A 25,102-nucleotide genomic window follows, 5' to 3' on the forward strand; every position below is an offset into this window, starting at 1 on the left:
GGAAAGAAGAGCAACAACTAAAAAAAGAAGAACGTGTGGTCAGCTTGAGGATCACGTTAAAGCGGATCAAGTTAAAGTCGATCATGTTAAGGATATGTGCGTAAGGTCAGACACGAGAGGAGAAATCATGCGTGGCCGCGAAAGAGAAATAAAGTTTGTTTTTTTTTAAACCGGAAACAGCGAGTTGACATTCTTTTCTCTTTATTTCTTATGTTCTTTGCGACAGAGTCCACCACGTGGTAGGTCCGTGCATATTTACAACGTCGTTAGAGGTAATCACTACGTCGATGTATTTTTATCAAATTATGCCTCTTACTTCTGCTTTATACGATGGGATAAATATATTTTAGTTATTGTAACGCATAATTTTAAGATGCATAAGCATCTCATTCTGGGTATGGAGACGATCAGTAAGAGAGTCAGTGATATATTATATATATCGTCCAACGACCGAAACATACCCACAAACGTCACCAAGAAGATGTCGCGCAGATAAAACCAGCGATACCCCACATTTGGAGGGAGAACCGATCAATACCATTTTGGAGATATTTGTATATCGAACGTGCCCAAACAACACACATGCACACACACGCACACACACGCACACACACACACACACACACACACACACACACGAAATGTATTTAATCAAGAAAAGCACAAAGTTTTAAGACTTTGATGAAAAAATATGTCGACGAATTTTACAAAATCAGTTTATATTAAATTAAATACTCACTATATATAATGTACACACCAGGGTTATAACGACTTTTGTCTACGCATCGTAGTTGAGAGGTTATCTTTCATTTCTGGAGAGGTAACAGGTGTGTGTTCTACGGCTAATACTTCACGATTGATTTACTTCCAGTGAAAACGTAATAAGTAGTTGATAACTTTGTAATAAGTCAATAAGCTGCAATGCTGGTCCATATCATTTTGCCTAAGGGATGCATCGATTCACATGAATACCTGGTTCAATGAAGGGCGGATGACCAGATGCTCGTTAATGTAATGCATAGAGAACGCTATATAATATGGATTGTTTTAATATTAGTCAACCTGCGGCATATATAATAAACACGATTTTACGACCCCTTAACAATTCAGTAGTGTGAAATTCGTGCAAATGAAAATCTAAGGAAAGGTCCTGATACCTATTCTCATGTTTCAATCTTTATGAGATGTCTATTGGTTACGCCTACACGTCCTTATCTATATATGAATAATAAAGCAAAAAAGTATTTTTTTCCTTTTTTGAGTGTATGTCAAATCTGAATTTATTTTATATAGACCCATTCATGTAATTTCATGAGTTATGTAAATTTAGATATGTTGCACTACATTTTTAGTATATATACTCCTAAAATAATTTATTTTCTCTCCAGAACAACTTTTACAACTTGTCAGTTTGACCTGATTGTCAACACGGGGAGAGAGTTTGACGAGAGTGTCTGTTTTTTTTTCCGTTTCAACAAGAAAAGTCAGCTGAACTAAGGAGACAATGCGCCCAATACTACGTTTTTATTGTTGTTGTTGATTTGGGCGCCAAATCCACCTTTGCCGTGTCGACAGAGGCAATTCGCCTTTGATAGATGGTTCCTGAAAAACAACTCAATCTGAATGTCAGAAAAAATAAGTACAAACACTAACCGTTGGTTTTGTTTTTATAAATTTATATTAACAGGGACTATATTGCAACAAAGGTATTCTATAATAGAACTCAAAGATAAAAGTATAGGCAGTCGAAAATAAATTGCTTCAGAGTAAACTGTCACCACATGTCACATCTTCTGCGAATAATAGTGGTTGTCCTAACATCATACGAAATACTTGTTGGAAATAAATCCCTTTGAAGTCATCAGTACTACAATGTCACATCGTCTACGATCGACGCCGCTCTCACCCAGAGAGACAGTCATCGATAATTCCAAATTCAATTATCGCCACAATTACATGAATCTGACTTTTCCTTCTTTTCTTCCTATGTTGTCACCAGCAGCTTGCAGATTCACGGAGGAAGCGAGGGACATTCTCGCGCTGATGTTAAACGAGTATATCGGCGGTATGCTTTTTCGCCAGCACAATTTTATTTTAGTTTGTGCAAAATACGATATGTGACGAAAATATTTGTAAGCTTGCAAGATAGGGATTGTTAGCGGGATTTCAAATCAGCGTATTTTTCCAGTAGTCAAGGTTTGTTCAAATCCCCTCGATTAAACTGCTCAACGCCATAATAATCGCGTATCGAAATAAATTTCCATCGAATCTGTTCGATTGTCCTGCAAGTGTACTTCAAGGCTAGATTTTGCTCCCCAGTTTAATCAAAATATTATTTATACTAGTCTTTCTTTGAAAAGCAATATAATCATTAAAATATTATTATGGATCCAAATTCCGCCGATTCATCACCGCAATTGTGTGTTGCCCGGAATTGTTAACACAATAAAAACTAATTTAACTCTATTATGACCATTACTAATGTGGTTGGGTCGCATTTGGTTTTATTGGTGGAAACTTGAGACTGGCTTTCATGTCAGTCATTGTTCGTCCATGGCGTTCACTGTCACTCGTGACTAGTACCAGCCTCCATTAGATGAGATTTTATTCAGTGACATGCACTGGTATCATTGGCGTTTTTATTCGGCTATTGCGTTGTGTTATAGTCGGTCAACATCGATCATGAACAGTAAAATGCACATTGGAATGCTCTTAAATGGCGTCTTCCATATGCGCGCACAAACACCCATTAGAAGGCACTGTTCGCTATTGGCGATTATGGCGGGGACTGACCGTGTTCTTGTACAAAATTGGCTGGGGGAATGAATTGGAGTTTAATCGAACCCGTGTCATGATAATAACGATGGTCAAGGTGAAGAAAATCGGCTGATTTTAGAGGAAATCTGGCTAAATAAAATAATATTTATGTGATTAAATCAAACTCCTACTGCCATGGTGACTGATATATTATTGTTTACAGATCGACTTATTTACGCCATCTATTTATTTATTCTTACATTGCTTCTACTGCTCTCCACATCTATTAACTTCTTACCGTCACGATTTAATAGATTTAATGTGCAAACAATGGATACCCTCAGTTTCAGTATTATTTATAATGGTTTGGCACTGGCTGGAACTGTCAGGCGAATCGCCTGTCTTCGATGGCCGGAAACAATTGCATTCTAACAAGCAAAGTCAGGCAGTAGCAGATCCTGACGGATAATAGTTGACCCTAGCTGGCACTGGTGGATTTTGGTGAGCAATAGCGAGGACTGGCTTTCACTGGCGAGTCATCTAACTGCAGATTTGTTTGTCTGTGAAAAGCAAGGGCATTGTTATCCATATTTCTACGCATCCTGGATTGTAGCATCAACGACTACGATATCCGATTATAAAGTATAGGCGTGCCTTGTGTAAAATAAAAGCTCCGATGACTGTTTATCTACGTTGTAAAGTAATGGATCACAATGAAAAAAAAAACATGTTAAAGCATCAGGTAAAGATACAGAATAGTGTTAAATCGTGAAGTCTGAAAAAGATGCTGCTTTGCGTGTTTTGAAATTGTGCATCATATATAACAAAAGAATACGAATTAAGATCTGAAATATTAAACTCAACATAATTTGGTAGGTAGAAATATTAGAATGTGACACTGCGGAGTTTGTTTCCGTGTTTATGTTTATTACGATGAAAGTGAATCGTGTTACACTCAAGTATCCAAGTGTTTGCTGTGGGATAAGGCTATTATCATAATGCCAGTCGACAACGACATTATGGTAATAGCGTTATCCTTGAATAAAGGTAAAACCCAGAAGCTTTTCAAAACATAGAGCCTTCCCAAGACGAGAGCCATTCCTTCTCTCTTTTTAGTGGAACCGGCAACATTTCTAGATGCGTCATATTTGTAACACTGTGCTTCATTTAAATAAGTTTGGCATTTGTTATTTCATTTACATGAAATAAGGAAGTCTTCCTCCCTACGTCTCGGGCAATTTCATTCACTCATCATATTCTGCCATCGGATTTAATTTAAATCAGAATAAGGGAATTTTGAACCTTTACTCGTGATCTGAAATGGAACATGTACATCAAATCTGTTGCCAGGGACGCTGGGAAAATGGTGGGATCCTTCTACCGCTCCAGAAGATATCTCACTACTGATGCAATCTATATCTGTATAAAAGCCAAGTACGCCCAAGGATGGAGTACTGCTGCCATATCTGGGCAGGAGCTGCTAAAAACAGTCTATTCGGCCTTGACAGAGTACAAAATAGACTTCGTGGTTTGGTAGGGGGATCCCTTTTCTTTTCCCTGCAGCCTCTCTCCCACAGAAGAGACGTTGCGAGCCTATCTTTATTTTATCGTTATTTCCATGGCGAGTGCTGGTCTGAGCTCCGATCTCTCGTCCCCCCTCGCCAATCTTTCAAGAGAAGCACTCGTCTGGCTGAAACTACTGTCAATAATTTTCGCCACTCTTTACCTGTGCCCAAATCCAAACGTAGATTCCATGAGCAAAGCTTTTTCTAAGAACTGCACGCCAGTGGAACTCTCTGCCGATTGCCTCTTTCCCAGCTGACTACAACTTGGACATTTTCAAGTCCAACATAAACCAACTCCTGACAAACCGCCCCCTTAAGTAAGACACTCTATCAAAACCACCCATACTAATGATTACTGCAATACTATCTCATTTATTACTGTGCACGTAATAACCCTTATCACTGAGTGGCCTCCGAGCCTTGATAAGTGGTGACCCCCATGTAAAAAAAAATATATATATATATAATAATTAGGGAGTGAGCATTGTGTAATCACCGTAAAATATGACTTGCAATGTAACTTTGTTTCGGTATAACTATAATAATGTCTGCTAACGCATAAAAATGATTGGAAATATGTGAAACACCTACCTCATATAAAGGAAGTAGTAAATTCGCCATATTGAATTTATATGTGGAGCCTGTGTGTGCTAATTCATCATGTAATTTCCGTGACGGAATTTACATTTTTCGATTTATATATATATATATATATATATATATATATATATATATATATATATATATGCATATATATGCATATATATATATATTCATATATATGCATATAAATATATATATATATATATATATATATATAGGTGTGTGTGTGGGTGCGTGTGTGTGTGTCTGTGTACGGGATGAAACGATACAATTGTCGGCCGACAGAGAACAACACAACAAATTTGTTTTATAACTTTATTGGTAAAATCAATTCAGTTGACTTGATTATGTAGTAGAGTTAACATTTATACATTGAAGACGTCTTTAGCTACAACGACTGCATTGATACGGTAAGATACTGGGAGAATGTTTTTGCGGTTGCGGGAGATCGAATGGCGGCGATCAGGCTGGTTTACTTGTTGTGGGATGTCATGTTGTCGATGTTCTGGTCGTATGACTAAACAAGGTATTTCAGCCGGACCAAGCCGTGTCCATATTTGAGGAGGGGGCATGATGTCCAGTTAGAGAAGAGTCAAATGTCGTAGCCATGCTTGACTTCTGAAGCCAAATGAGTCTCTGTGGACTTGCTAGCTGAGACTGAGTCCTACTGCCACATCTATGCTCTGTAGGCGGCCATGTTATTGCACCGACAGATCAACATACTCTTCAACACGTCCAGGTACACTTTTGCGTTTACTTACAAACCGGCTTCGAAAATATTACATGACATGATGTGGTCCTCACTTGAAACCACACCAATTACAATATCCGAGGCCGGAAACTTTTTGTTCTACACCCTGACAGCGTCCCTGTCATTTCTTGCAATCCGACAATGAATTTGGAGGGTAGCAATGGTCCTGTTGTCATAGCTTCGATAGTAAGAGAGCATGGATTGTACAGCGGCGCATCTTCGATCTCGATCTTTGAAGATTGTGTCACTTTCAGACATGTAAGAAGGCCTGTATCTCACTTGGGATTTGTACACAACTTTCCAACTAGTAGATGGTCGGCAACAAAAAAAGAAAACCAGTTTTTTTTTTATTCAAAGGAAATGGAAGCATTGCGTCTTTTTAATGATGATAATTTAATCGTTCAAAATTGTATTCATATGTGTGTATATGTATATTTGTTTCATATTTATATTTGCATTAATTAGAAAATAAATTCCCTATGTGCCTGTTAGGTAAAAATTATAAATTCGCAACATCAATATTCTGAATTTAAAACTAAATGATGCAAAATTATGTCACTATCTATAACTTCGCTTGATCTTTGTTATCTGTTGATTTTTTCAGTTAATTCAGGCTGTCTTGAAGGTAAAGATTAAAGACAATGTCTAGAAATGTCTCGAAAATTGGTCGGCAACATCGGATAGCTATTACCTACGTATTTAGACGAAGTCAATATTCTTTAAATATTAGTAATGTTGTTCAGAATAGTTGATTACCTGATTGTACGTGAACAAATGTAGTTAATGCAGGAAAAAAATGTTTCGTTATTCTTAATTGGTAAAAAAAAAAACTGATCCTCCCAAAAAAATAAAAGGGGTCGGTCAATTTTTAGTGGAATGTAAAAATAATCTAATAAATTGCATGTTTAAATTAATAGCAAACATACACCAGTTAATGTATTCGCTATAAGTATAATATTTCCTGCCGATTTCATTCTGTTAAGGATAATAGAAAGTTTTCATTGAATGTACATCTCCCCTCGCTTATTGTGTCCTTTGTTTCTCATAGTAAACGAACAGCAGTTCTGACAAAATGGAGTTAATTGGTGTTTTGGCGTCGGATTCTATTAATCTAAATTTCTAGTTTTCGAATTTAGTATTTATTTCCTCACTTTTAGTGGCTCTACTCATCGTCCAGTGTGCGTTCCGTAAAACATATATCAATATATTAAAGGAAAATAGGGCTATAGATAAACACACAAAGTTATACACGTTTCTTGTATGAGTAAATCATCATTTTATGTAATTTTCTTATTGTTTTACTTGAAAATCATCATTTATAAAGGTCAGAGAGAAACTTAACGATAATGGTTTATGTGTTAGGCATTTGGCGCGAAAACTCAATTATTAATAGTAATTGTGAAACGTGGGTAAGGTTTAGTTGCTCAAGAGAACAGATGAGAAAAAAACCTACTTACATTGGACTTGAAAGTTCGTTATAGACAGCGGGAAAACAATTTTACGCTATCTTCTTCCTTAGATGGACAGTGCTAAGAAACAAGAATCTCTTCTCATGAAACATAGTTTTAGTTTTAGACGCCGATAGCATGTAAGGAAATTTGTTGACGGTGTTTGTAGCTATATGAGTATTTATAGAACCGTTTTACATGGATCGGAAATCACTCGAGCACTTACGATTAAAACACCTGCGATAAAATTAACGCAAGAGCAGAGATGATCTGACAACGTATCCTTTCAAGGCTACTATTAGGTGTTTTCGCTAGATGTTATAGCAATCTTCACTCCTGGGACATATTTGACTCTTATGCAGGTCGACGAAAACGTTTATATGGTCCTTCTATTTAAAGTCAGGAGCGAAAATCAGTTATAGATGTATGTCAAAGAATTATGCTTCCTCAAGACAAAAACCGTTCATTTCAATTTTCATCTAGTGAGGAGTTGAGCAAATTATTACTATTGATTAACCGTTACCAATAAAGGCGACATGCAAAAGTGGATTTATTTTAAGCGTATACGTCAAGAATTAATACCGTATGTACAAAGCCATTGTGAATATAGTCACACAATTTAGTCCTTAAGTCTCCTTAAATTCAGGAGATATAAGCATATGTTTAAAACATCATCACCGCATAGGTGTAAGTGAATTTGAATTTTGTTGGCATATGTACGTGCTTTAATTCTTATTATCTCTTCCTGGCAGATGTACTTGGCGTGCGATTATTGCTTTTATAAGAGTAGCAGAATGTGAAAAGAATATGAAATGTCAGGATGCCGAATTACTTTGAGGGATATTTTTATAATTCAATTTTAATTTTATTGAGTGTCGGTGATTAAATCTAAAAGTTTCTGAATATTTTAATTTTAGTGACAACTGTTCTAGTATTATGAGCTCTTTTTAACATCGTTTAATGCAATATAAAGTCTGATCGTAAATGCATCCTATTAGATTTGGGAATTTTACTTTAAAATTCAGAATTTAGTACGGAACTTTAGACAAGAACCTTAATTTTAACCCGGTGGTTAGCATACTTCCGTTTTGTTAGCAATGAATGGACAGAAGTTGTATAAAATACACAATTATATAATGAGGGTTTCACATCCAACGTCTGAACTTTAATCTCCAGAAGAGTGTACATTACACCCCGATTTTACACTTCATGACAATCTACTACGAATTTAAGGAAACGTAAAAGTACTTTATGCCTAGAGGTTAATATTACTAGTTATTATTGTACAGTATAACCATGTATATATATATATATATATATATATATATATATATATAAATATATATATATATGTATATATATATATATTTATATATATATATAAATATATATATATATATGTATATATATATAGTTAATATTAAATATGTTAAATTTACTATTTCACTTAATCTCTCTCTCCCTCTGTCTCTTAGTTTTCTCTCACTATCTATATATATATATATGTATATATATATATGTGTGTGTGTGTGTGTGTGTGTTGTTATGGGTGTGTGTATGCGGAGAGAGAAAGAGGAGAGAGAGGTAGATAATAAAAGAAATAGTTTAAAATATTTAATATTCACTATATATAGTGAATATTAATTATTACTAACCATCTATTTATATTATTATCTTCCTCTCTCTCTCTCTCTCTCTCTATATATATATATATATATATATATATATATATATATATATATATATTGTTAGGCTGGTTGATATCGGTTGATAAATTAAGAAATAACCATAACGGAATAAGAAATTGTTCTTTCGTTTTTTGTTATCCATTAGGAAACGCCTACGGCGAACGAGAAATTTAAATTCAAATATAAATATGAAAGCATGCGACCCCTCGCCTTCGGGGAGCGTGAATTTAAATTCAATAAAAAAACATAATAATAACAAATAAATAAACGCACTAGCGTTTGAGGCTTACACGCACCCCCCCTTCCTCTGAAAATGCAATGCGTGAGAAAGCCCACTATCAGCGAATCTGTTGAAAATGGAAAGGGAGAAAAAGAAAAAGTGAAATCGACGCGGACGAATAAAGAAAGCAGTTTTTGAACTGAGCGTTTTGTCAACGGTTAAAAACGATAGCGTTCGTATACAAAAATTGAGAGGAAAGAAAAAAAGATAGAAAAGAAAATGAGACTGTGGAGAGCAGAGAACGGTTTTAAATGAACCGGTTGTTTTGTTTACGTTTGAGTGAATAATGAATTTAAAAAATCGGTATGAGCCGGTGGTGCTCAGGATTGGCCAAAGCGCAGCGTTACTAGATTTCCCTGAAATAAACAGGAGTTGAATTCTTTCGGCCGAGAATGGACATCATGGAAAGTTCACGGCGAAGATATTAAAGATGAATAAGAAGAGGGTTGCAACGAAAAAAATATCGTCATGTCGACGGGCGTCCTCATCCAAGAAGATACCAAACAGGAAAAATCTCGCGAATGATTGAACTTCGCGGAGACATTATGCAACCAGAAAGTCTAATTGGATAAAGTTAAGTGACTATTATGATTTCCCCTTACCGATATCCCCGCTCCTTGTCCTTGAACTAACTGTCATACCCTAATGGAAATGGTATATACATTTTCTCTTATATTATTTTTTTTGTTTGTCACCTTGTTTTGTTTTCTTTCTTTATGGTGTTTTTTTATCATCCGACCTAACCCCAACCTATTGCCATGTGATATTAAATTTAAGGATGTTGAATAAAATTCGTGTTTTAAGATTCTTGCGTCGTGCCATTCATGCTTTGAGTTTGAATCGTTCGGAACAAAATGCGCTAATGAGAACCTCAGAAAACGTGTCAAATAGGTCACAAATCGTGGCCGACACTTGTCATTATTTCATTTTTATTTTTATATGGTGTTACGGACAACGTAGGGTGACGCGCTGAGCTAAAGTTATAAGATTCTTACCAGGGGACGTCCACCTCGACTCAGCTTCATATAAGTCCGTAACAATATATATATATATATATATATATATATATATATATATATATATATATATATATATATATACATGGTAAGAGGGAAAAAGTAGAGAAAGGTAGGGGATAAAACAATATATATATATACATACATATATATATATAAATATATATATATATATATATATATATATATATATATATATATATATAGGGTTATACAATTATAAATCAACCGTTCCCTATATATAGTTGGTCTCTCAATATTGCTCTCTCTCTCTTTCTCTCTCTCTCTATATATATATAGGTATACACACACACACACATATATATATATATACATATATATATATATATATATAAACTATTATCCAATGTAATAGATTAATTGTTTCTATATCGTGTTAAGTTATGTTCTTGCTCATGTGCGTTGTTTCTCTTACTTTAATCATGTTGTGTGTTTGTTATCTCATCCTCTTGCGTAACATTCCGCCGAATACAAAGAATATTAAACATCGTTGGCTCATATGCAAGTGTGTCGAAGCGGCACACATTACCGTTGACTTGAACCCAAATTAACTGCAAATTGAAAATCTGTCCCTTCAACGTGTTGTCATTTCTGATGTCAGTATATTCTGAGTTTATTAACTGGATTACATCTATATTAATTCAAAGTTATAATACGAAAAGAAAATTAGAAATGTTCCGCCATTTCAACAGGCATTATCCAACTAATGAAACATCATGTTTAATCTCATGCAAAAGAAAAAGAAAACTCTATGAACATGCGCATTCATGCACGAATTTATGTTATTGTCAGAGCAATATGCGTATTTGATATGTTTTGCTTTTTTATAAAACTATATTTTTTTGTTTCATTCATTTTTACTTTCAGATCAAATTCGACATATCAAACAGATTTTTTTTTATCTAATGTTTATGCGTAAATTTACTTCGTGTAAATATACGTAATGCTTTCATTTGATGATTGTACACCTCTAGATTTTATCTGCTATTCTATATTTATTGAATACTTAAGTTTTTGTTCATGTGCGTTTTTTTTTTTTTTTTGCTTTCAATAGCGTTCAGCGCTTTCGTAAACATCATCATAGATATTAAATGAATTAATTTCTAAATTTTTATTCGTAATTTTAGCTTTTGTATATTATTTTTTTATTTATACGGGTAATAGCTCAGAACATCAAACATTCTTATATTTGTGTTATGTTTTTACATAGAGAAGTAAGAAATATATGTTGTAACTTCAAGAACTTATTTAGATTAGTTTTTCTTTGATAATGAAAAAACATTCTTAATACGTTTTATAAAATCTTCTATTACCTAATTTTTCTTTTTTTTTAAATGTAAACGTATTTTTAATAGAATCGTGGCAAAAAATCAACATTGTCTATGGTTTGTTCATTTAGCAAATTGTTTTATGAAGTATTATATTTGTTGATAGTTAGAACCTTCCAGGCCAGTGTTCTTACCTTAACAGTTATTTTCTACAATTTTCGATATAAACTTTTAGAGGTGCATATTGTCAAACTCGGGATTCTTTATATCGAACTGGGGAATTAGGATGAACTTTCCAACGGAACCCTTTTACTAAATACATAGTGATGAATGTTATTTACTGTGCAATGACTGTGTGCATGTCCGAATTACTTCGTAAATATATTTTAAGTGTCGCCGTTGAACAGCCAACCTCCTCAAGACTCTAAAATACACAAATCAAGAGCTCTATTTACTGTGGCACGGGGTTTTGCGGACATGGACGGAAACTTCCTAAATTTCACATAACAGGTGAACAATCTTTCAGAAAACCCAAATAATACTTCATCTTCGTCTACTGCGTTCAGAACCAGATTATTTTAATGCTGTCCGTAGTTATTATATCTATATGTGCGTATGTGCATATTAGGATACGCATGCATGCATGAGTGTGAACGTACATATATATATATATATATATATATATATATATATATATATACACATATATATATATATCTACCTAATACCTGAAACCCTATAAAGCTGATATTTTCTCATTCTGGCATTGCTATTAAAAACCTACATTCTATTGGAAAATTATTTAAACTATGTTATAATCGATATGAACGAAATTTTCCGCCGGAAACTCATCTTAGTATATATATATATATATATATATATATATATATATATATATATATATATATATATATATATATATATATTTTATTTCAATTTTTCAGATTCATCTGCCTTACTTTTAATGCTAGGTTTATTTATGGTGTCTTTTAAATTCAATAAAAACCCTCCAAAATTTGCTGATGAGGAGACCTTGCTTACCAAAAACTATATATAATTATTCTACATAACTTGATGTATACCACAATAAAAAGCATTGTTTTCCGAAACGATCGTACAGATAATTGATTTGGTTGTTGTTCCTTCTTATGAAACGAATTTTTAATTTAATTAAAATTTGATTTTTAAATTTTAGATAATAAATCACATTACTTAATATATATAAATATATATATATATATGTGTGTGTGTGTTTGTGTGTGTGTCTGTGTGTGTGAACGAGTATTGCGTCTGTCTGTGTGTCTGTTTGTGTACATTTCCCTCCCCAATACCTCTGTCAATTTTTAGTCTACACACTCCAAATTTGATATACAGGGGTCTGAGTTTGGGAAAATCTATGTGATTGGTTTTCGGCCAGAAATTTAAGTGTTAAGGGGTCAAAGTTGAACGATTTGAACTTCGAGAACTCTACCAAATTCCTCCGACAAGTTTGGGTCTAAACTTTTGAAATTTTAATATAGGTTCCTTGGACATGGACCTAACTTAACTTGATTTGAGCTCAAAACAATAAATGTTAAGGGGTCATAATAGGGGTCAAAATTTTAAAAAATTAACCATTTATTTTTGCTCAGCATACAACTCATAACACCCGGGCAACGCCGGGCACCATGCTAGTATATATATATGCGCGCCGAATCGTGGAAATGTCTAAATTGGTATCTGAGATCGCGTGCAATGCAAGGAGACGGTGTCATGAACTTCCGAAAAAGTTACCTTGGCGGGTAGGAATACAAGATGGTACACAACGTAACGCTGAACCGGCAACCTAATGAAATAGATTTCTGGACCTGCATGTCAAGATCATAATTTCAGCATAGTAAAGTGACATCTAAAGTGTGTGCGATACAAAGTTGCGCCTCGGTGATCACCTGGAACACTGTGTAGTATGGAATGGGCTGACTCAATCTTAAAGAACCAAAATGTATTCTCATATCCGAATGCAGCCCACGTCAAAATATACACACACACACACACACACACACACACACACACACACACATATATATATATATATATATATATGTGTGTGTGGGGGGGGTGAGAGAGAGATCAAGCATGGTACTCGTAAATAGATTGAACGTCTTTTAACTTTCAACTTTAATATTTTTACTGATACGAACAACTAGCAATTGAGTATATTAGAGTGTATTTGCCTGAAATACAATCACTGTCAAAAAATGCCTTGTAATGAGTATCTGCCAATCGCATGAAGGTCATTTCCTTTTTAAAACCATCTCCATGAACTACAGAAAAACCATTGAACACACTGATGATGAAAATAACAAAAAGAATATTACCAGTTTCTTGGAAAGGTTATTGTTTCCATATGAATCGTGGAATCCCACGGATTAAATGTCATAAAAATCGATAGAAATTGTTTTGCTGGAATTAAAATGCTATTGAAAAGAAAAAGTAAACGTAAAATCTCTATATTAATGCGATAGTGTGTGCGTAATTTTGTGCGACAAACTTTACATCGTTTTTCTTCCGAGTGAATGTCGTTTATAAGTTTAGGCCTTCCCTTTTTTGTAATAAATAATTTTACCAAAAATTCATCATGAGTTTTTGATTATATCTGATAACACTCAAGTTATCTATTTATTTTTATAAACAATTTTACTAAGAATTCTTCATGAATTTTTGTTTCGGTTTCGATTATAGCCGAAAAGAACTGAAGTTTTATATATATATATATATATATATATATATATATGTATATATATATATATATATATATATATATATATATATAAACAGTGTGTATTGCTTTATTGCATTTAAATATATTTTTTTATTATTTTGAAATTGCTATGCAACATAGAAAAGTGAAATACGGTAGACTAGAAGGACATAAAAGTTATGATTTTTGTGAAATTCGAATAAATGTTTTGAAAGTTATGCTAATTTTTCTGTAATTTTAAGTGAGTGTCCCTTTCGTAAAATGCCTCGAAACGGTCGATGACAGACAGTGAAAATGGGCCGTATTCTTTCTGGCTGTGCAAAAGGTTAACTCTAGCCAAGGAACTTTAACGAGATCGAAGGACATTGTCGACATTCGTTGAAAATGCAAATAACTAATCAAGTAAGGATAAAAACACAAGAAAGTAAATTTCTGCTCGTAAAGGTAGAAAGATTATTAAGCAGCCATATCGCAACGTGCTGCTATATTTGACAAGGCTAGAATACTTTCTTGCTCACACAGACATGCTGCAATATCATAAACGAAATTGCGAGAAGAATTAAGCCCTTAGCAATGTCTTGGCTCAGTAATACATCAAACCAGCTTTGCAAATATTCTTTTCACCGATGAGGCGACAGTGGGCCTTAGTTTGTAGTCTTCCTTCGTCTCCTACCCTCATCTATTCTGCCTTAAACACAGAGTTGGGATGTCGTATTTTAAGCTGAAATAATCTGCAAAGAACCAATTGTACCATTTTGAGTGCCTAAAGGTTTCAAACTGAAAAACCAGTCATATTTTATATTTAAATGATTATTTGCCACTTTTCATTGGCGCGTCACCGAGAATTGATTTTTTATGCACGAAAATGCGTCATCAGACTTAGCCAAATCAAAAGCATTAGTAGAGAAAATTTTATTACATTGCAACTTTGTTCTAAAAATATAAACCCAGTTGAGATGCTCTGGTCAATATTAAAGATGGTATTTTATGAAGGAGGTGTTCATTTTTCGCCGAAAAGTGAAGGTTTGAGGAAAATTTGGAAGTTCTCTATAGCATCATATCATCTCAAATGATCACAAGATTCAATTCAAACTGATGTTCAAGTATGTTAATAAGTAAATAATTCCTGAAGCAAAATAATTTGAAATTTATACGTTTTTGTTCAATATTGCTACTGGATATGGTGTTTATTTCATATAAATAGAAATATGATGTATTACCAAAAATATACATTTTTAGACACTTGTATTAAAGTGAAACACACGTAACAGAAAATTTAAAAAAATAGCATAATTTAAAAATATTTGTTCAAATTCCACGGAAACCAGTGAAACAAGGCACCTTGTTATTCTCTTAAAGTTTACCAAATTCCACTCTTTATATTGCATAGCAATTATAGAATGAAAAAATACTAATCACCAATAAAGTGATACACAGGGGTTTTATATATATATAACAACGAAACAGAACTGAATGTCGATGACTAAAATATATTTTATAAAGCCCCCCTCTTGGCTTGAGCACTATCGTAAATAATCTTACTCGCTACTTAATTTAGCTGAAAAAATGCGAAGCTCGCGGCTTGTTTACAAACAACGTTTGAGCACTTTACGAGTGGCGGAGGGATGTTTATTTAAAAAGACATTCGGACAGATTAATTGCGGCCACCGCTTCCGTAGTCAGGGGGTAGAACTGCCGACTGTCATCACGACGGTTCTAGGTGCGATCCTCGGCTTGGGATAGGTGTTAGTCTAGCGGCACTGATGAGTTGTGAAACAACGAAACAGAACTGTATGTCGATGACTAAAATATATTTTATAAAGTCCCCCTCTTTGCTTGAGCACTATCGTAAATAATCTTACTCGCTACTTAATTTAGCTGAAAAAATGCGAAGCTCTCGGTTTGTTTACAAACAACGTTTGAGCACTTTACGAGTGGCGGACGGATGTATATTTAAATAGACATTCGGACAGATTAATTGCGGCCACCGCTTCCGTAGTCAGGGGGTAGAACTGCCGACTGTCATCATGACGGTTCTAGGTGCGATCCTCGGCTGGGGATAGGTGTTAGTCTAGCGGCACTAATGAGTTGTGAAACAACGAAACAGAACTGAATGTCGATGACTAAAATATATTTTATAAAGCCCCCCTCTTGGCTTGAGCACTATCGTAAATAATCTTACTCGCTACTTAATTTAGCTGAAAAAATGCGAAGCTCGCGGCTTGTTTACAAACAACGTTGAGCACTTTACGAGTGGCGGACGGATGTTAATTTATATAGACATTCGGACAGATTAATTGCAGCCACCGCTTCCGTAGTCAGGGAGTAGAACTGCCGACTGCCATCACGACGGTTCTAGGTTCGATCCTCGGCTTGGGATAGCGGCACTGATGAGTTGTGAAACAACGAAACAGAACTGTATGTCCATGACTAAAATATATTATATATATATATATATGTATGTGTGTGTATGCATATATATACATATATATATACATATGCCTATATATGTGTGTGAGTGTGTGTGTAAATATATATGTATATATATATATATTAATATATATGCATATATATGTATATATACATATGTTTATATATATATATATACATACATTATATATACTTTTTATTTTTCAGTTTTGGTTACGGTTTCGACACAAGCTTGTTCATCCAAGTCATATATATATATATATATATATATATATATATATATATATATATATATATATATATATATATGCATATATTTATATATATATATATATTGAAATTACACTTTCTAATATATAAGATTCAGTAAAAAGAATTTACCCTATAATAATATATACGAAATCTGCATTAATTAAAATATCATATTTAATCGTAATTTACGACCTGTTTACACCAGGCGTAACTGCTAGCTTAGATAAATACATGCAGTTTTAGCACAAAAGCTACAATAATACCTGGGTCTCGCAGTTTACGCTGAATGCCACCATCCATCTAATACACATGAAAGAGTCCGCTGTGGTATTTTATGGTCCCGCTCTTAAGACAGTAAGTAATAATAAATGTTAGCACTTTGTACTTTTCTTTATCTCTGTTATAGGTTAGGTTTTCTGACATTTTATATCTCTAAAATATTTTAACGCAATAATTAAAGGAATGTGGTTTACATAAATAAATGCGTTTTTACATACGTTATAATCTCTTACACACTTGAAGTAATATTGCGTTTCTCAGTCTTTTCTATAAATATTATTATAACGTTTCAATCATAATCGCTTCTTCTACTCTCTATTTTGTTTTTGTCGGCGTTTTCACTCTATTCATTTTTTGATAACTCTTAACTCGCAACTTCCTAGTTTTTCTTTATTCTTTCAGTAAGTGCATTCTTATTAATTACTCTACCTGTTGACTATTTCCATTTAGCTCTTGTCTAAGCTCAATAGATACCAATTGTCGTTCTTGTTGGCTCCTTAAACCAATTAAGAGAAAAATGAAATAAATGTTTACAATTTTCATTCTTATAATCGCTAAACTTCTCATAAAATTACCTTTTTGAATCAACAAACAGGTTTTGATAATTAAATGCTGCTAAAATAAGCTTCATTTCTTTAGTAGTTTCAAGAAACATTCTCGACCACTAATACTTATGATGAAGGATAGATTACTGAAATTACTTCGTTTATATTATTCGACTTAACATTCACAGAAAAGAGTTTTAACAGATATATTTAGGGCGTTGTCTGCTGAAAGAAGTAAGTCTCCCTCACTATTCTAGAAAGTACTCTGTACCTCTACAAAGAATGTATAGAGTATAGTATACATATTTGGCTAGTGATTCTACTACTATCTCACACATATACAAGAGTCATAAAAGAGTCGCCAACTTTATACGTCCCGAACTGTCAGCTAGTCTGCAACGTCTATCCCCTCGACGAAATGTTGCTTCTATCCACCTGTTTCAGAAGTATTATAATGGTAGGAACTCCAACTAACGACAAGCTTTTGTAACCCCTCAACGAAAACAAAACGGATAAGTAGCAAAATAATACAGTAGAGAATCCCAAATGCAAGACGCCTCATCTTATAGTTTCTTTCCTTGTACTGCTAGACTTAAGGATTCACATCCGTGTTTCTGCTTCTCTGAGTGAAAAACCGTAAATAAAGGTAAGTTGTTGACTATTATTATTATTATTATTATTATTATTATTAGTATTAGTATTATTAGTATTATTAGGCGTAGTATTAGTAGTAGTAGTAGCAGCAGCAGTAGTAATAGTAGTATTCTTAAAAAAATGGACGTGTTTGAATATTTTCCTAGGTTTACTCGTTTACACTTAATTTTGACCACGGGCACCAGTGCCTACTATTTTACTGGACCGGCAGTGTCTTCCGTTCTTAATCGTAGTTTGTTTTATTCATTACAGAGGGGCATGATTCCACCGGGAAAAGCCGGTACACATGTCTAACTTGTTTTATATATATATATATATATATATATATATATATATATATATATATATATATATATATATATATATATATATATATAAGAACAGAAACACTAGAGGACGACCTCCAATCCGTAGTGGAATGGGGGCAAAAATGGTTGGTCACATTCAATGCTGCTAACACTCAGCTTGTTTCCTTCAATAACTACAAGAAACATTCTCTACCACCAATAGCAATGGCCAACAACACATTGCCTGAAAGTACTTCTTTTAAACTCCTCGGCCTAACGTTTACAGGGAATATGAACTGGAATAGATACGTTGAGAGCATTGCCAAGGCTGCTGCAAGGAAGGTTGGCTCCCTCTACCGTGCTAGAAAACTACTTACGCCTGACAGTAACCTATACCTCTATAAGGCAACCATTCGCCCATGTATGGAGTACTGTTGTCACATCTGGGCTGGTGCATTTGCTGCTTGTCTCTCGCTCCAGGACAGGGTTCAAAAAAGAGTCGCCAACCTGATAGGTCCTGAACTGTCATCTAGGCTTCAACCTATGTCCCATCGACGAGATGTTGCATCCCTCTGCCTGTTCTACAAATACTTTAATGGTGAATGCTCTGACGAACTGCAAACACTTGTACCTCCCCGACGTAACTACCCCCGACAAACCCGACAAGTACTAAGTCTCAACCCTTTACAGTAGAGATCCCTAGGTGCAAGAAAGCCTTTTACTCCAATAGTTTCTTCCCCAGAACTGCGGGTCTTTGGAACTCCCTTCCGGGATTCTGCTTTCCCAACTGCAATGATATGCAGAAGTTCAAGTGTAATGTTAACAAACATCTTTCTACTCTTCTCCCCTCATAATGACCCCGCTAATTAATTCCCTAATAGAAGCCCTCTGCTTCAAAGTGGCACTGTGCCTTGTTTGGGGTGAAAATTGAATAAAAAATAATATATATATATATATATATATATATATATATATATATATATATATATATATATATGGGTATCTGTGTGTGTTTATTAGATATGTCCTATATTTCGTATAGGCTAAATTACTCACTAATTTTATCATCCTATTTATAGTTTTCTAAGTTTAATTTTTATTTTATTTTAATTTTTTTTTACATGAGGGTCATCATTTATCAAGGCCGGGAGGCCACTCAAGGATAAGGGTTATTTCGTGTACAGTAATGAATGAGATAGTATTGTAGTAATCATTAGTATTGGAGATTTGATTGAGTGTCTTACTTAAGGGGCGGGTTCGTCAGGAATTTGTTTATGTTGGACTTGAAGACATCCAAGTTATCTTCAGGTGGGAAACAGGCAAACGGAAGAGGGTTCCGCAGTCGTGCACTTCTGAGAAAGAAGCTCTGCTCAGGGAATCTGTGTTTGGATTTAGGCACAAATGAAGAGTGTGGAAAATTATTGACAGTAGTTTCAGCAAGACAGGTGTTTCTCGTGAAAGATTGGCGAGGGGGGATGAGAGATTGGAGCTCAGACGAGCACTTGCCATGAAAATAATGATAAAACAAAGACACGCTCCCAACGTCTCTTCTGTTGGAGAGAGGCTGCGGGGAAGAGAAAAGGGCATCCTCGACTAAACCCCGAAGTCTATTTTGTACTCTGTCAAGGCAGGATAGGCTGTTTTTAGCAGCTCCTGCTTAGATGTGGACGTACTTGGCTTTTATACAGATAGAGAATTGCATCAGTAGTGAGATATCTTCTGGAGTTGTAGAAGGATACCACCATTTCCCCAGCGTCCTTGGCAACAGACCTGATGTACGTTATCCATTTCAGATCAAGAGTAAAGGTGAAACCCAGAAGCTTGTCAAAACATGGAGCCTCCCCAAGACGAGAGCCATCCATTTCAATTGATGCCTGATTGGGATCAGAGCGTTGATAATGCAAAGATATAAGCTTGGTTTTGGATGCATTAAAATGACCAGCCACCTCTTCCCCCACTGTACCACGCGCTCAAGATCAGAGGAGAGAGAACCAGAGAGAACTTTGTAATTTACGCCCTCTGATGTGTTGCCATATATAGTCGTGTCATCAGCATAGATATCAACTAATGATGTAAGTGTGTGTTTTGGGATATCATTGATGTAGATCCGGAAGAGAGTTGGGCCCAGGATGGACCCCTCAGAAACTCCAGCATTAATACTTTGCGCCTCTGATTTCTGCCCATCAACCACTATTCTTATGAACCTATCGGAGAGAAATTAATTAATGATTGAGTAAACATTTCCAGTGATACCGTAGCTGGATATCTTGCCAAGTAGGTCCTTATATCATACCTTATCAGTGGCCTTCGATATATCAAGAGCAATTGCTCTGGAAAGAAAGCCTTTTTCAAGAGATTCACTAATCCTATGAGATATAATCTGTTATAGATCTCGCAGAGCGGAAACCATATTTCATGTCACTAAGAAGGTTGTTTCTGTTGAGGTGGGTGACTACTTCTCTATTTAATATAAATTCCAACAACTTACTCATGACACACAGGAGACTTATTGGTCTGTACTGAGAGGGAGATGATTTTTCACCTGAATTCTTAACTACAGGGCATACTGATGAGGGTTTCCAGGGCGCTGGAAAGCACTTCGCCTTAAGTCAACGCTTACACAGTTTTGTAAGTATGGGGGCAAGTTCTGGTTGTAGCTCTTTCAGCACTACAACTGGAACGCCGTCAGGGTCAGTTGCTTTATCGGAATCAAGGTTGTTGATTAGCGTGGCGACCTCACGCACAGATATTTGTATGTTACATAGCGTGTTGTCTGTTATAGGAGGAAATACGAGGAGTCGGTGGCCTTTGTCGCATAGGGTCGAATTAGCTGCAAAGTTATTGGAAAATAAATAAAATAAATAAAATAAAATTGGCTGATGCTGACGAGATGATCTCAGGTCCATTGATGATAGTTGGGATAGAACGCACGCTTCTGTTCAAGATCCTGTTTGCTATTTTCCAGAAATGGTGGGAACCAAGCCGCTGCTCAGCTACTTTGGATTTAACGGACTGAGCATATAGCTCTCTTGGATATTTTATTACTCTTTTACAGTGTCTGCTGGTATCACTGAAAGCAGCTTTAGTCTCAGTGCATCTATTACGTGGGTAGCTATGGAAAAAGTGATTTCTGTGAGCGATGGCAGCAGCACATTCAGGGGAGAATCATGGTTGGCTGTTAGGTTTTTGTTGGAATTTTTCGGATGGTATTAATGAGTCTATGCCTACAATAAACCATTCGTTCCGATCTGATACTGTAGAGGACACATCTTTTTTAAATATGGAATTCAGAGGTAGGTCAGATATGAATGTACGCAAACTATCCCAGTCAGTCATAGAGTATCGATATATAGTACAGTAAAGAGTTACGTCTGAAGACTTATTACATTTCATTTTGATCTTAACTGATACAAAAGAGTAGTCGGAGGATCCCAGAGGAGATATAACGGAACCTGAACATAGCTCAAGGGAAGTTGTGAGGAAAAAGTCTAGAAGGCTTGCATGCTGACCGGTACTATCGGGCACACGGGTGGGCTCGCGGACAATCTGAGTGAGGTCATAGGCAGTGGCAAAATCATGACAGAACCTCCCCTCGTCGTCAGTTTTATTCGAGTGGGTCAGCCATTCTACATTATGGACATTGAAGTCACCGCAAATGTGAATGTTAGCCGAAGGATGAGCAGACAGGATGAGCTCATTTTTTGTCAGATATGCTCTTAAAGATAGCAACACGACTGTTGTGGGGGCGATAGAGGGCATATATAAATGCAGTAATGTAAGCTAGTGCGACCGGGCTAACATATAAGGTAAATTAGGGTCTTCTCTTGAGATATCCCTTCCACACGGAAAGCCATCTTTGATGTAGGCACATATTCCATGCCCATGGCGATCTTGGGGGTCAGATTTAGATGTTAAGTTAGAGTATCCATTAATTATGAATTCGTCTAGGGAAGTGGTTGGCCCTATGCCAGTTTCATTTGGAAATAATATGTCCGGTTTCGTCTCCTATAATTGTGTTTCAACCTCTGGAAGGTTGGACCGTAGAACCCTGATGTTGGAGAAGGAAACGTGGTAGAAGGGGTCTACGTTGGAGGATGGGGTGTTAGGTTTATTCGTGATTTTTTTTTTTTTTTTAGATTTGGCATGATGAGGTTTTGGGATTTGTGGAGCAGGTCGGTAGACTTGCTTGGAGCAGGACAGAGAGGGAAAGTAAGAGTGAAAAAGACAAGAAGTTTTTGTGTAGTACATGGTAAGGCAAAGCCGTAACAATTACCGACAAGTATGGCATCGAGAGGCCCTACCAAAGACTACTGTATGGTCCAGAATCCATTCATCAAATGCCAATATAACAGCCCCGGTACTTTGTCACTGCTGATAGAACAACCTCCTTAGTGATTAATCCAAGGTTCCTGTCTCTGACTATCAGGCGGGTAACGTCAGCCCAGATGAAACGTTTACCTCCAGCACCCTTACTAGTGACATGCCCACAAGCGTAGACACATAAAAATAAATTTACTGTTTACAAAGTACTACCGACGTGGAAAACAGCTTTTTCTTCACCCTTTGTCAGAAAAATCACTCATTGGAAATGAGGACTTAAGGACAAAAAAGGAGAAGCGAGAGTTACTGGAGCTAGCGATAACACATCCACATGCATTATCTACTCTTATAATTATTACGTTCGTGCTGGTTACTGCGACATTGGCAACATGTGCCTTATTTGTAGAACTAGCACACTGAGATTGCTTTAAAATCCCATAGCCTGCCTCTGTCGACTTTTTTTTTACTAGAGAGGCCTACTCCTTTGCGAGTACAACGGTTGAGGAACTTAATCCACTCCACATATATAATAACATTTAAAATTGTCAGAGGTAATCGTACATACCAAAGCCTGGCCTCGAACATTGATAATCAGGCGTATTCATGTGTATGAGTTATTATCCGTCATGCTAAAATACTACTCACACGTGAGAGTAGGCTGAACCTTTACAAGGCAACCATTTGCCCGTTGAGTATTGTTGCCACATCTGTGCTGGAACATTTTACACCAGTCTTCTCTTCTTGGATAGGGTTCAAAAATGAGTCTACATCCAAACAATGTTGCATCCTTGTTCCTGTGTTACAAATCTTTAATGGAATGTGCCCTGATGAATCCGTTCCACTGAAGTCCCTAGCCATACATATTCCCGACAAACCTGCTTAGCAACAATATCACGTCCCTACATTGTTGATGCCCCTAAATACCAGAAGTATTTCTGCTCTGAAGCAGTTAGACTTTTCTTACCGTGAAGAAGTTTAAATGTAACAGAAACAAACATCTTGTTAACCTTTCCTAGGAATAATCCCAACTAGTAGCCTCTTACGTATGAGTGACGATGTGCCTTGTGAGGGTTGAACGTTAGAAAAAATGTACATTTTGTCTTGTATTCCCAAAGGAAAAATTAATTTCGTACTAGCCAAACATAAACGTCGCCATATTATTTACCGTCTTGTTTTGCGGGAAACTCTACAAGGAAGACGTTCGATAAAAAGCTCTGTTAACAATCATTTTAAAGCACTAAACATTATCTATAGTCCTTAGTAAAAACTTGTTATCTCTGGCATTTTTACCAACATCGAGTGTCATTTGCAATGTAAACACGTAACTATAAAGTGCCAGCGCTTTACAAATGAAATGCCTCATCAGAAACAAGCGAATTCTCATTTGTCGCCATTTATGAATAGCCTGCAGGCAATAATCTACTTTAATTTCATGGATACTTTGCCACGTCTAGACTTAATTTAATGGTTCGATATTTACTGAGGACCCATCGAGAATACTTAAGCGTATCTTCGATATAGATGATTCATAATCCTGCGTAATTATTAATGATAGTCTCGTTTCCTCTCCGTATTTGCTCATTATACATATATATATATATATATGTATATATATATATATATATATATATATATGTGTGTGTTTGTATATATGTATATATATATATATATATACACTTGTTATCAACAGTTACATGTTTCATAGTTGTCGACTATCAGCGTGGCTACCATATTTGAATCTAGAACCCCAGTAACAATCAGTCAATATTATACTACAAACACTTGTACTTGTGATAGAGGGAAACGGAACACCCGGGTGGATCTTATTGTTTTATTTATTTATGTGTAAAGTTTTAAGTAAATCGCTCCAGACAAAGTGCAAAGAACTCCATTCAAAATGACAAAATCTACCCGACTACATGGATATGTTCTTGTCCAATATAAAGCAATTATTAATCATTGTTCAATAAGTGTGAGAACTAAGTTGTGTGAAACGAGCTTGTACCTTCCATCGTTATTTACTTTTACGGAAAATCGTGAATTAAAAGCATTATTTAATTCAACATGGTGATGCCTCAAACATCTTATTACAAAACGATTTTCCACAAGATTTTTATTTTTAAATTGTGCACTTACTGATCCGCATTATTATTTTAATCGTATTTTCAAGTTTAATTAAAGTTTTATATGCTTTTTAT

This window comes from Euprymna scolopes, chromosome 26 (assembly GCF_053919585.1).
Source record: "Euprymna scolopes isolate OS-2025 chromosome 26, ASM5391958v1, whole genome shotgun sequence".
In the NCBI taxonomy this organism is placed as follows: domain Eukaryota; kingdom Metazoa; phylum Mollusca; class Cephalopoda; order Sepiida; family Sepiolidae; genus Euprymna; species Euprymna scolopes.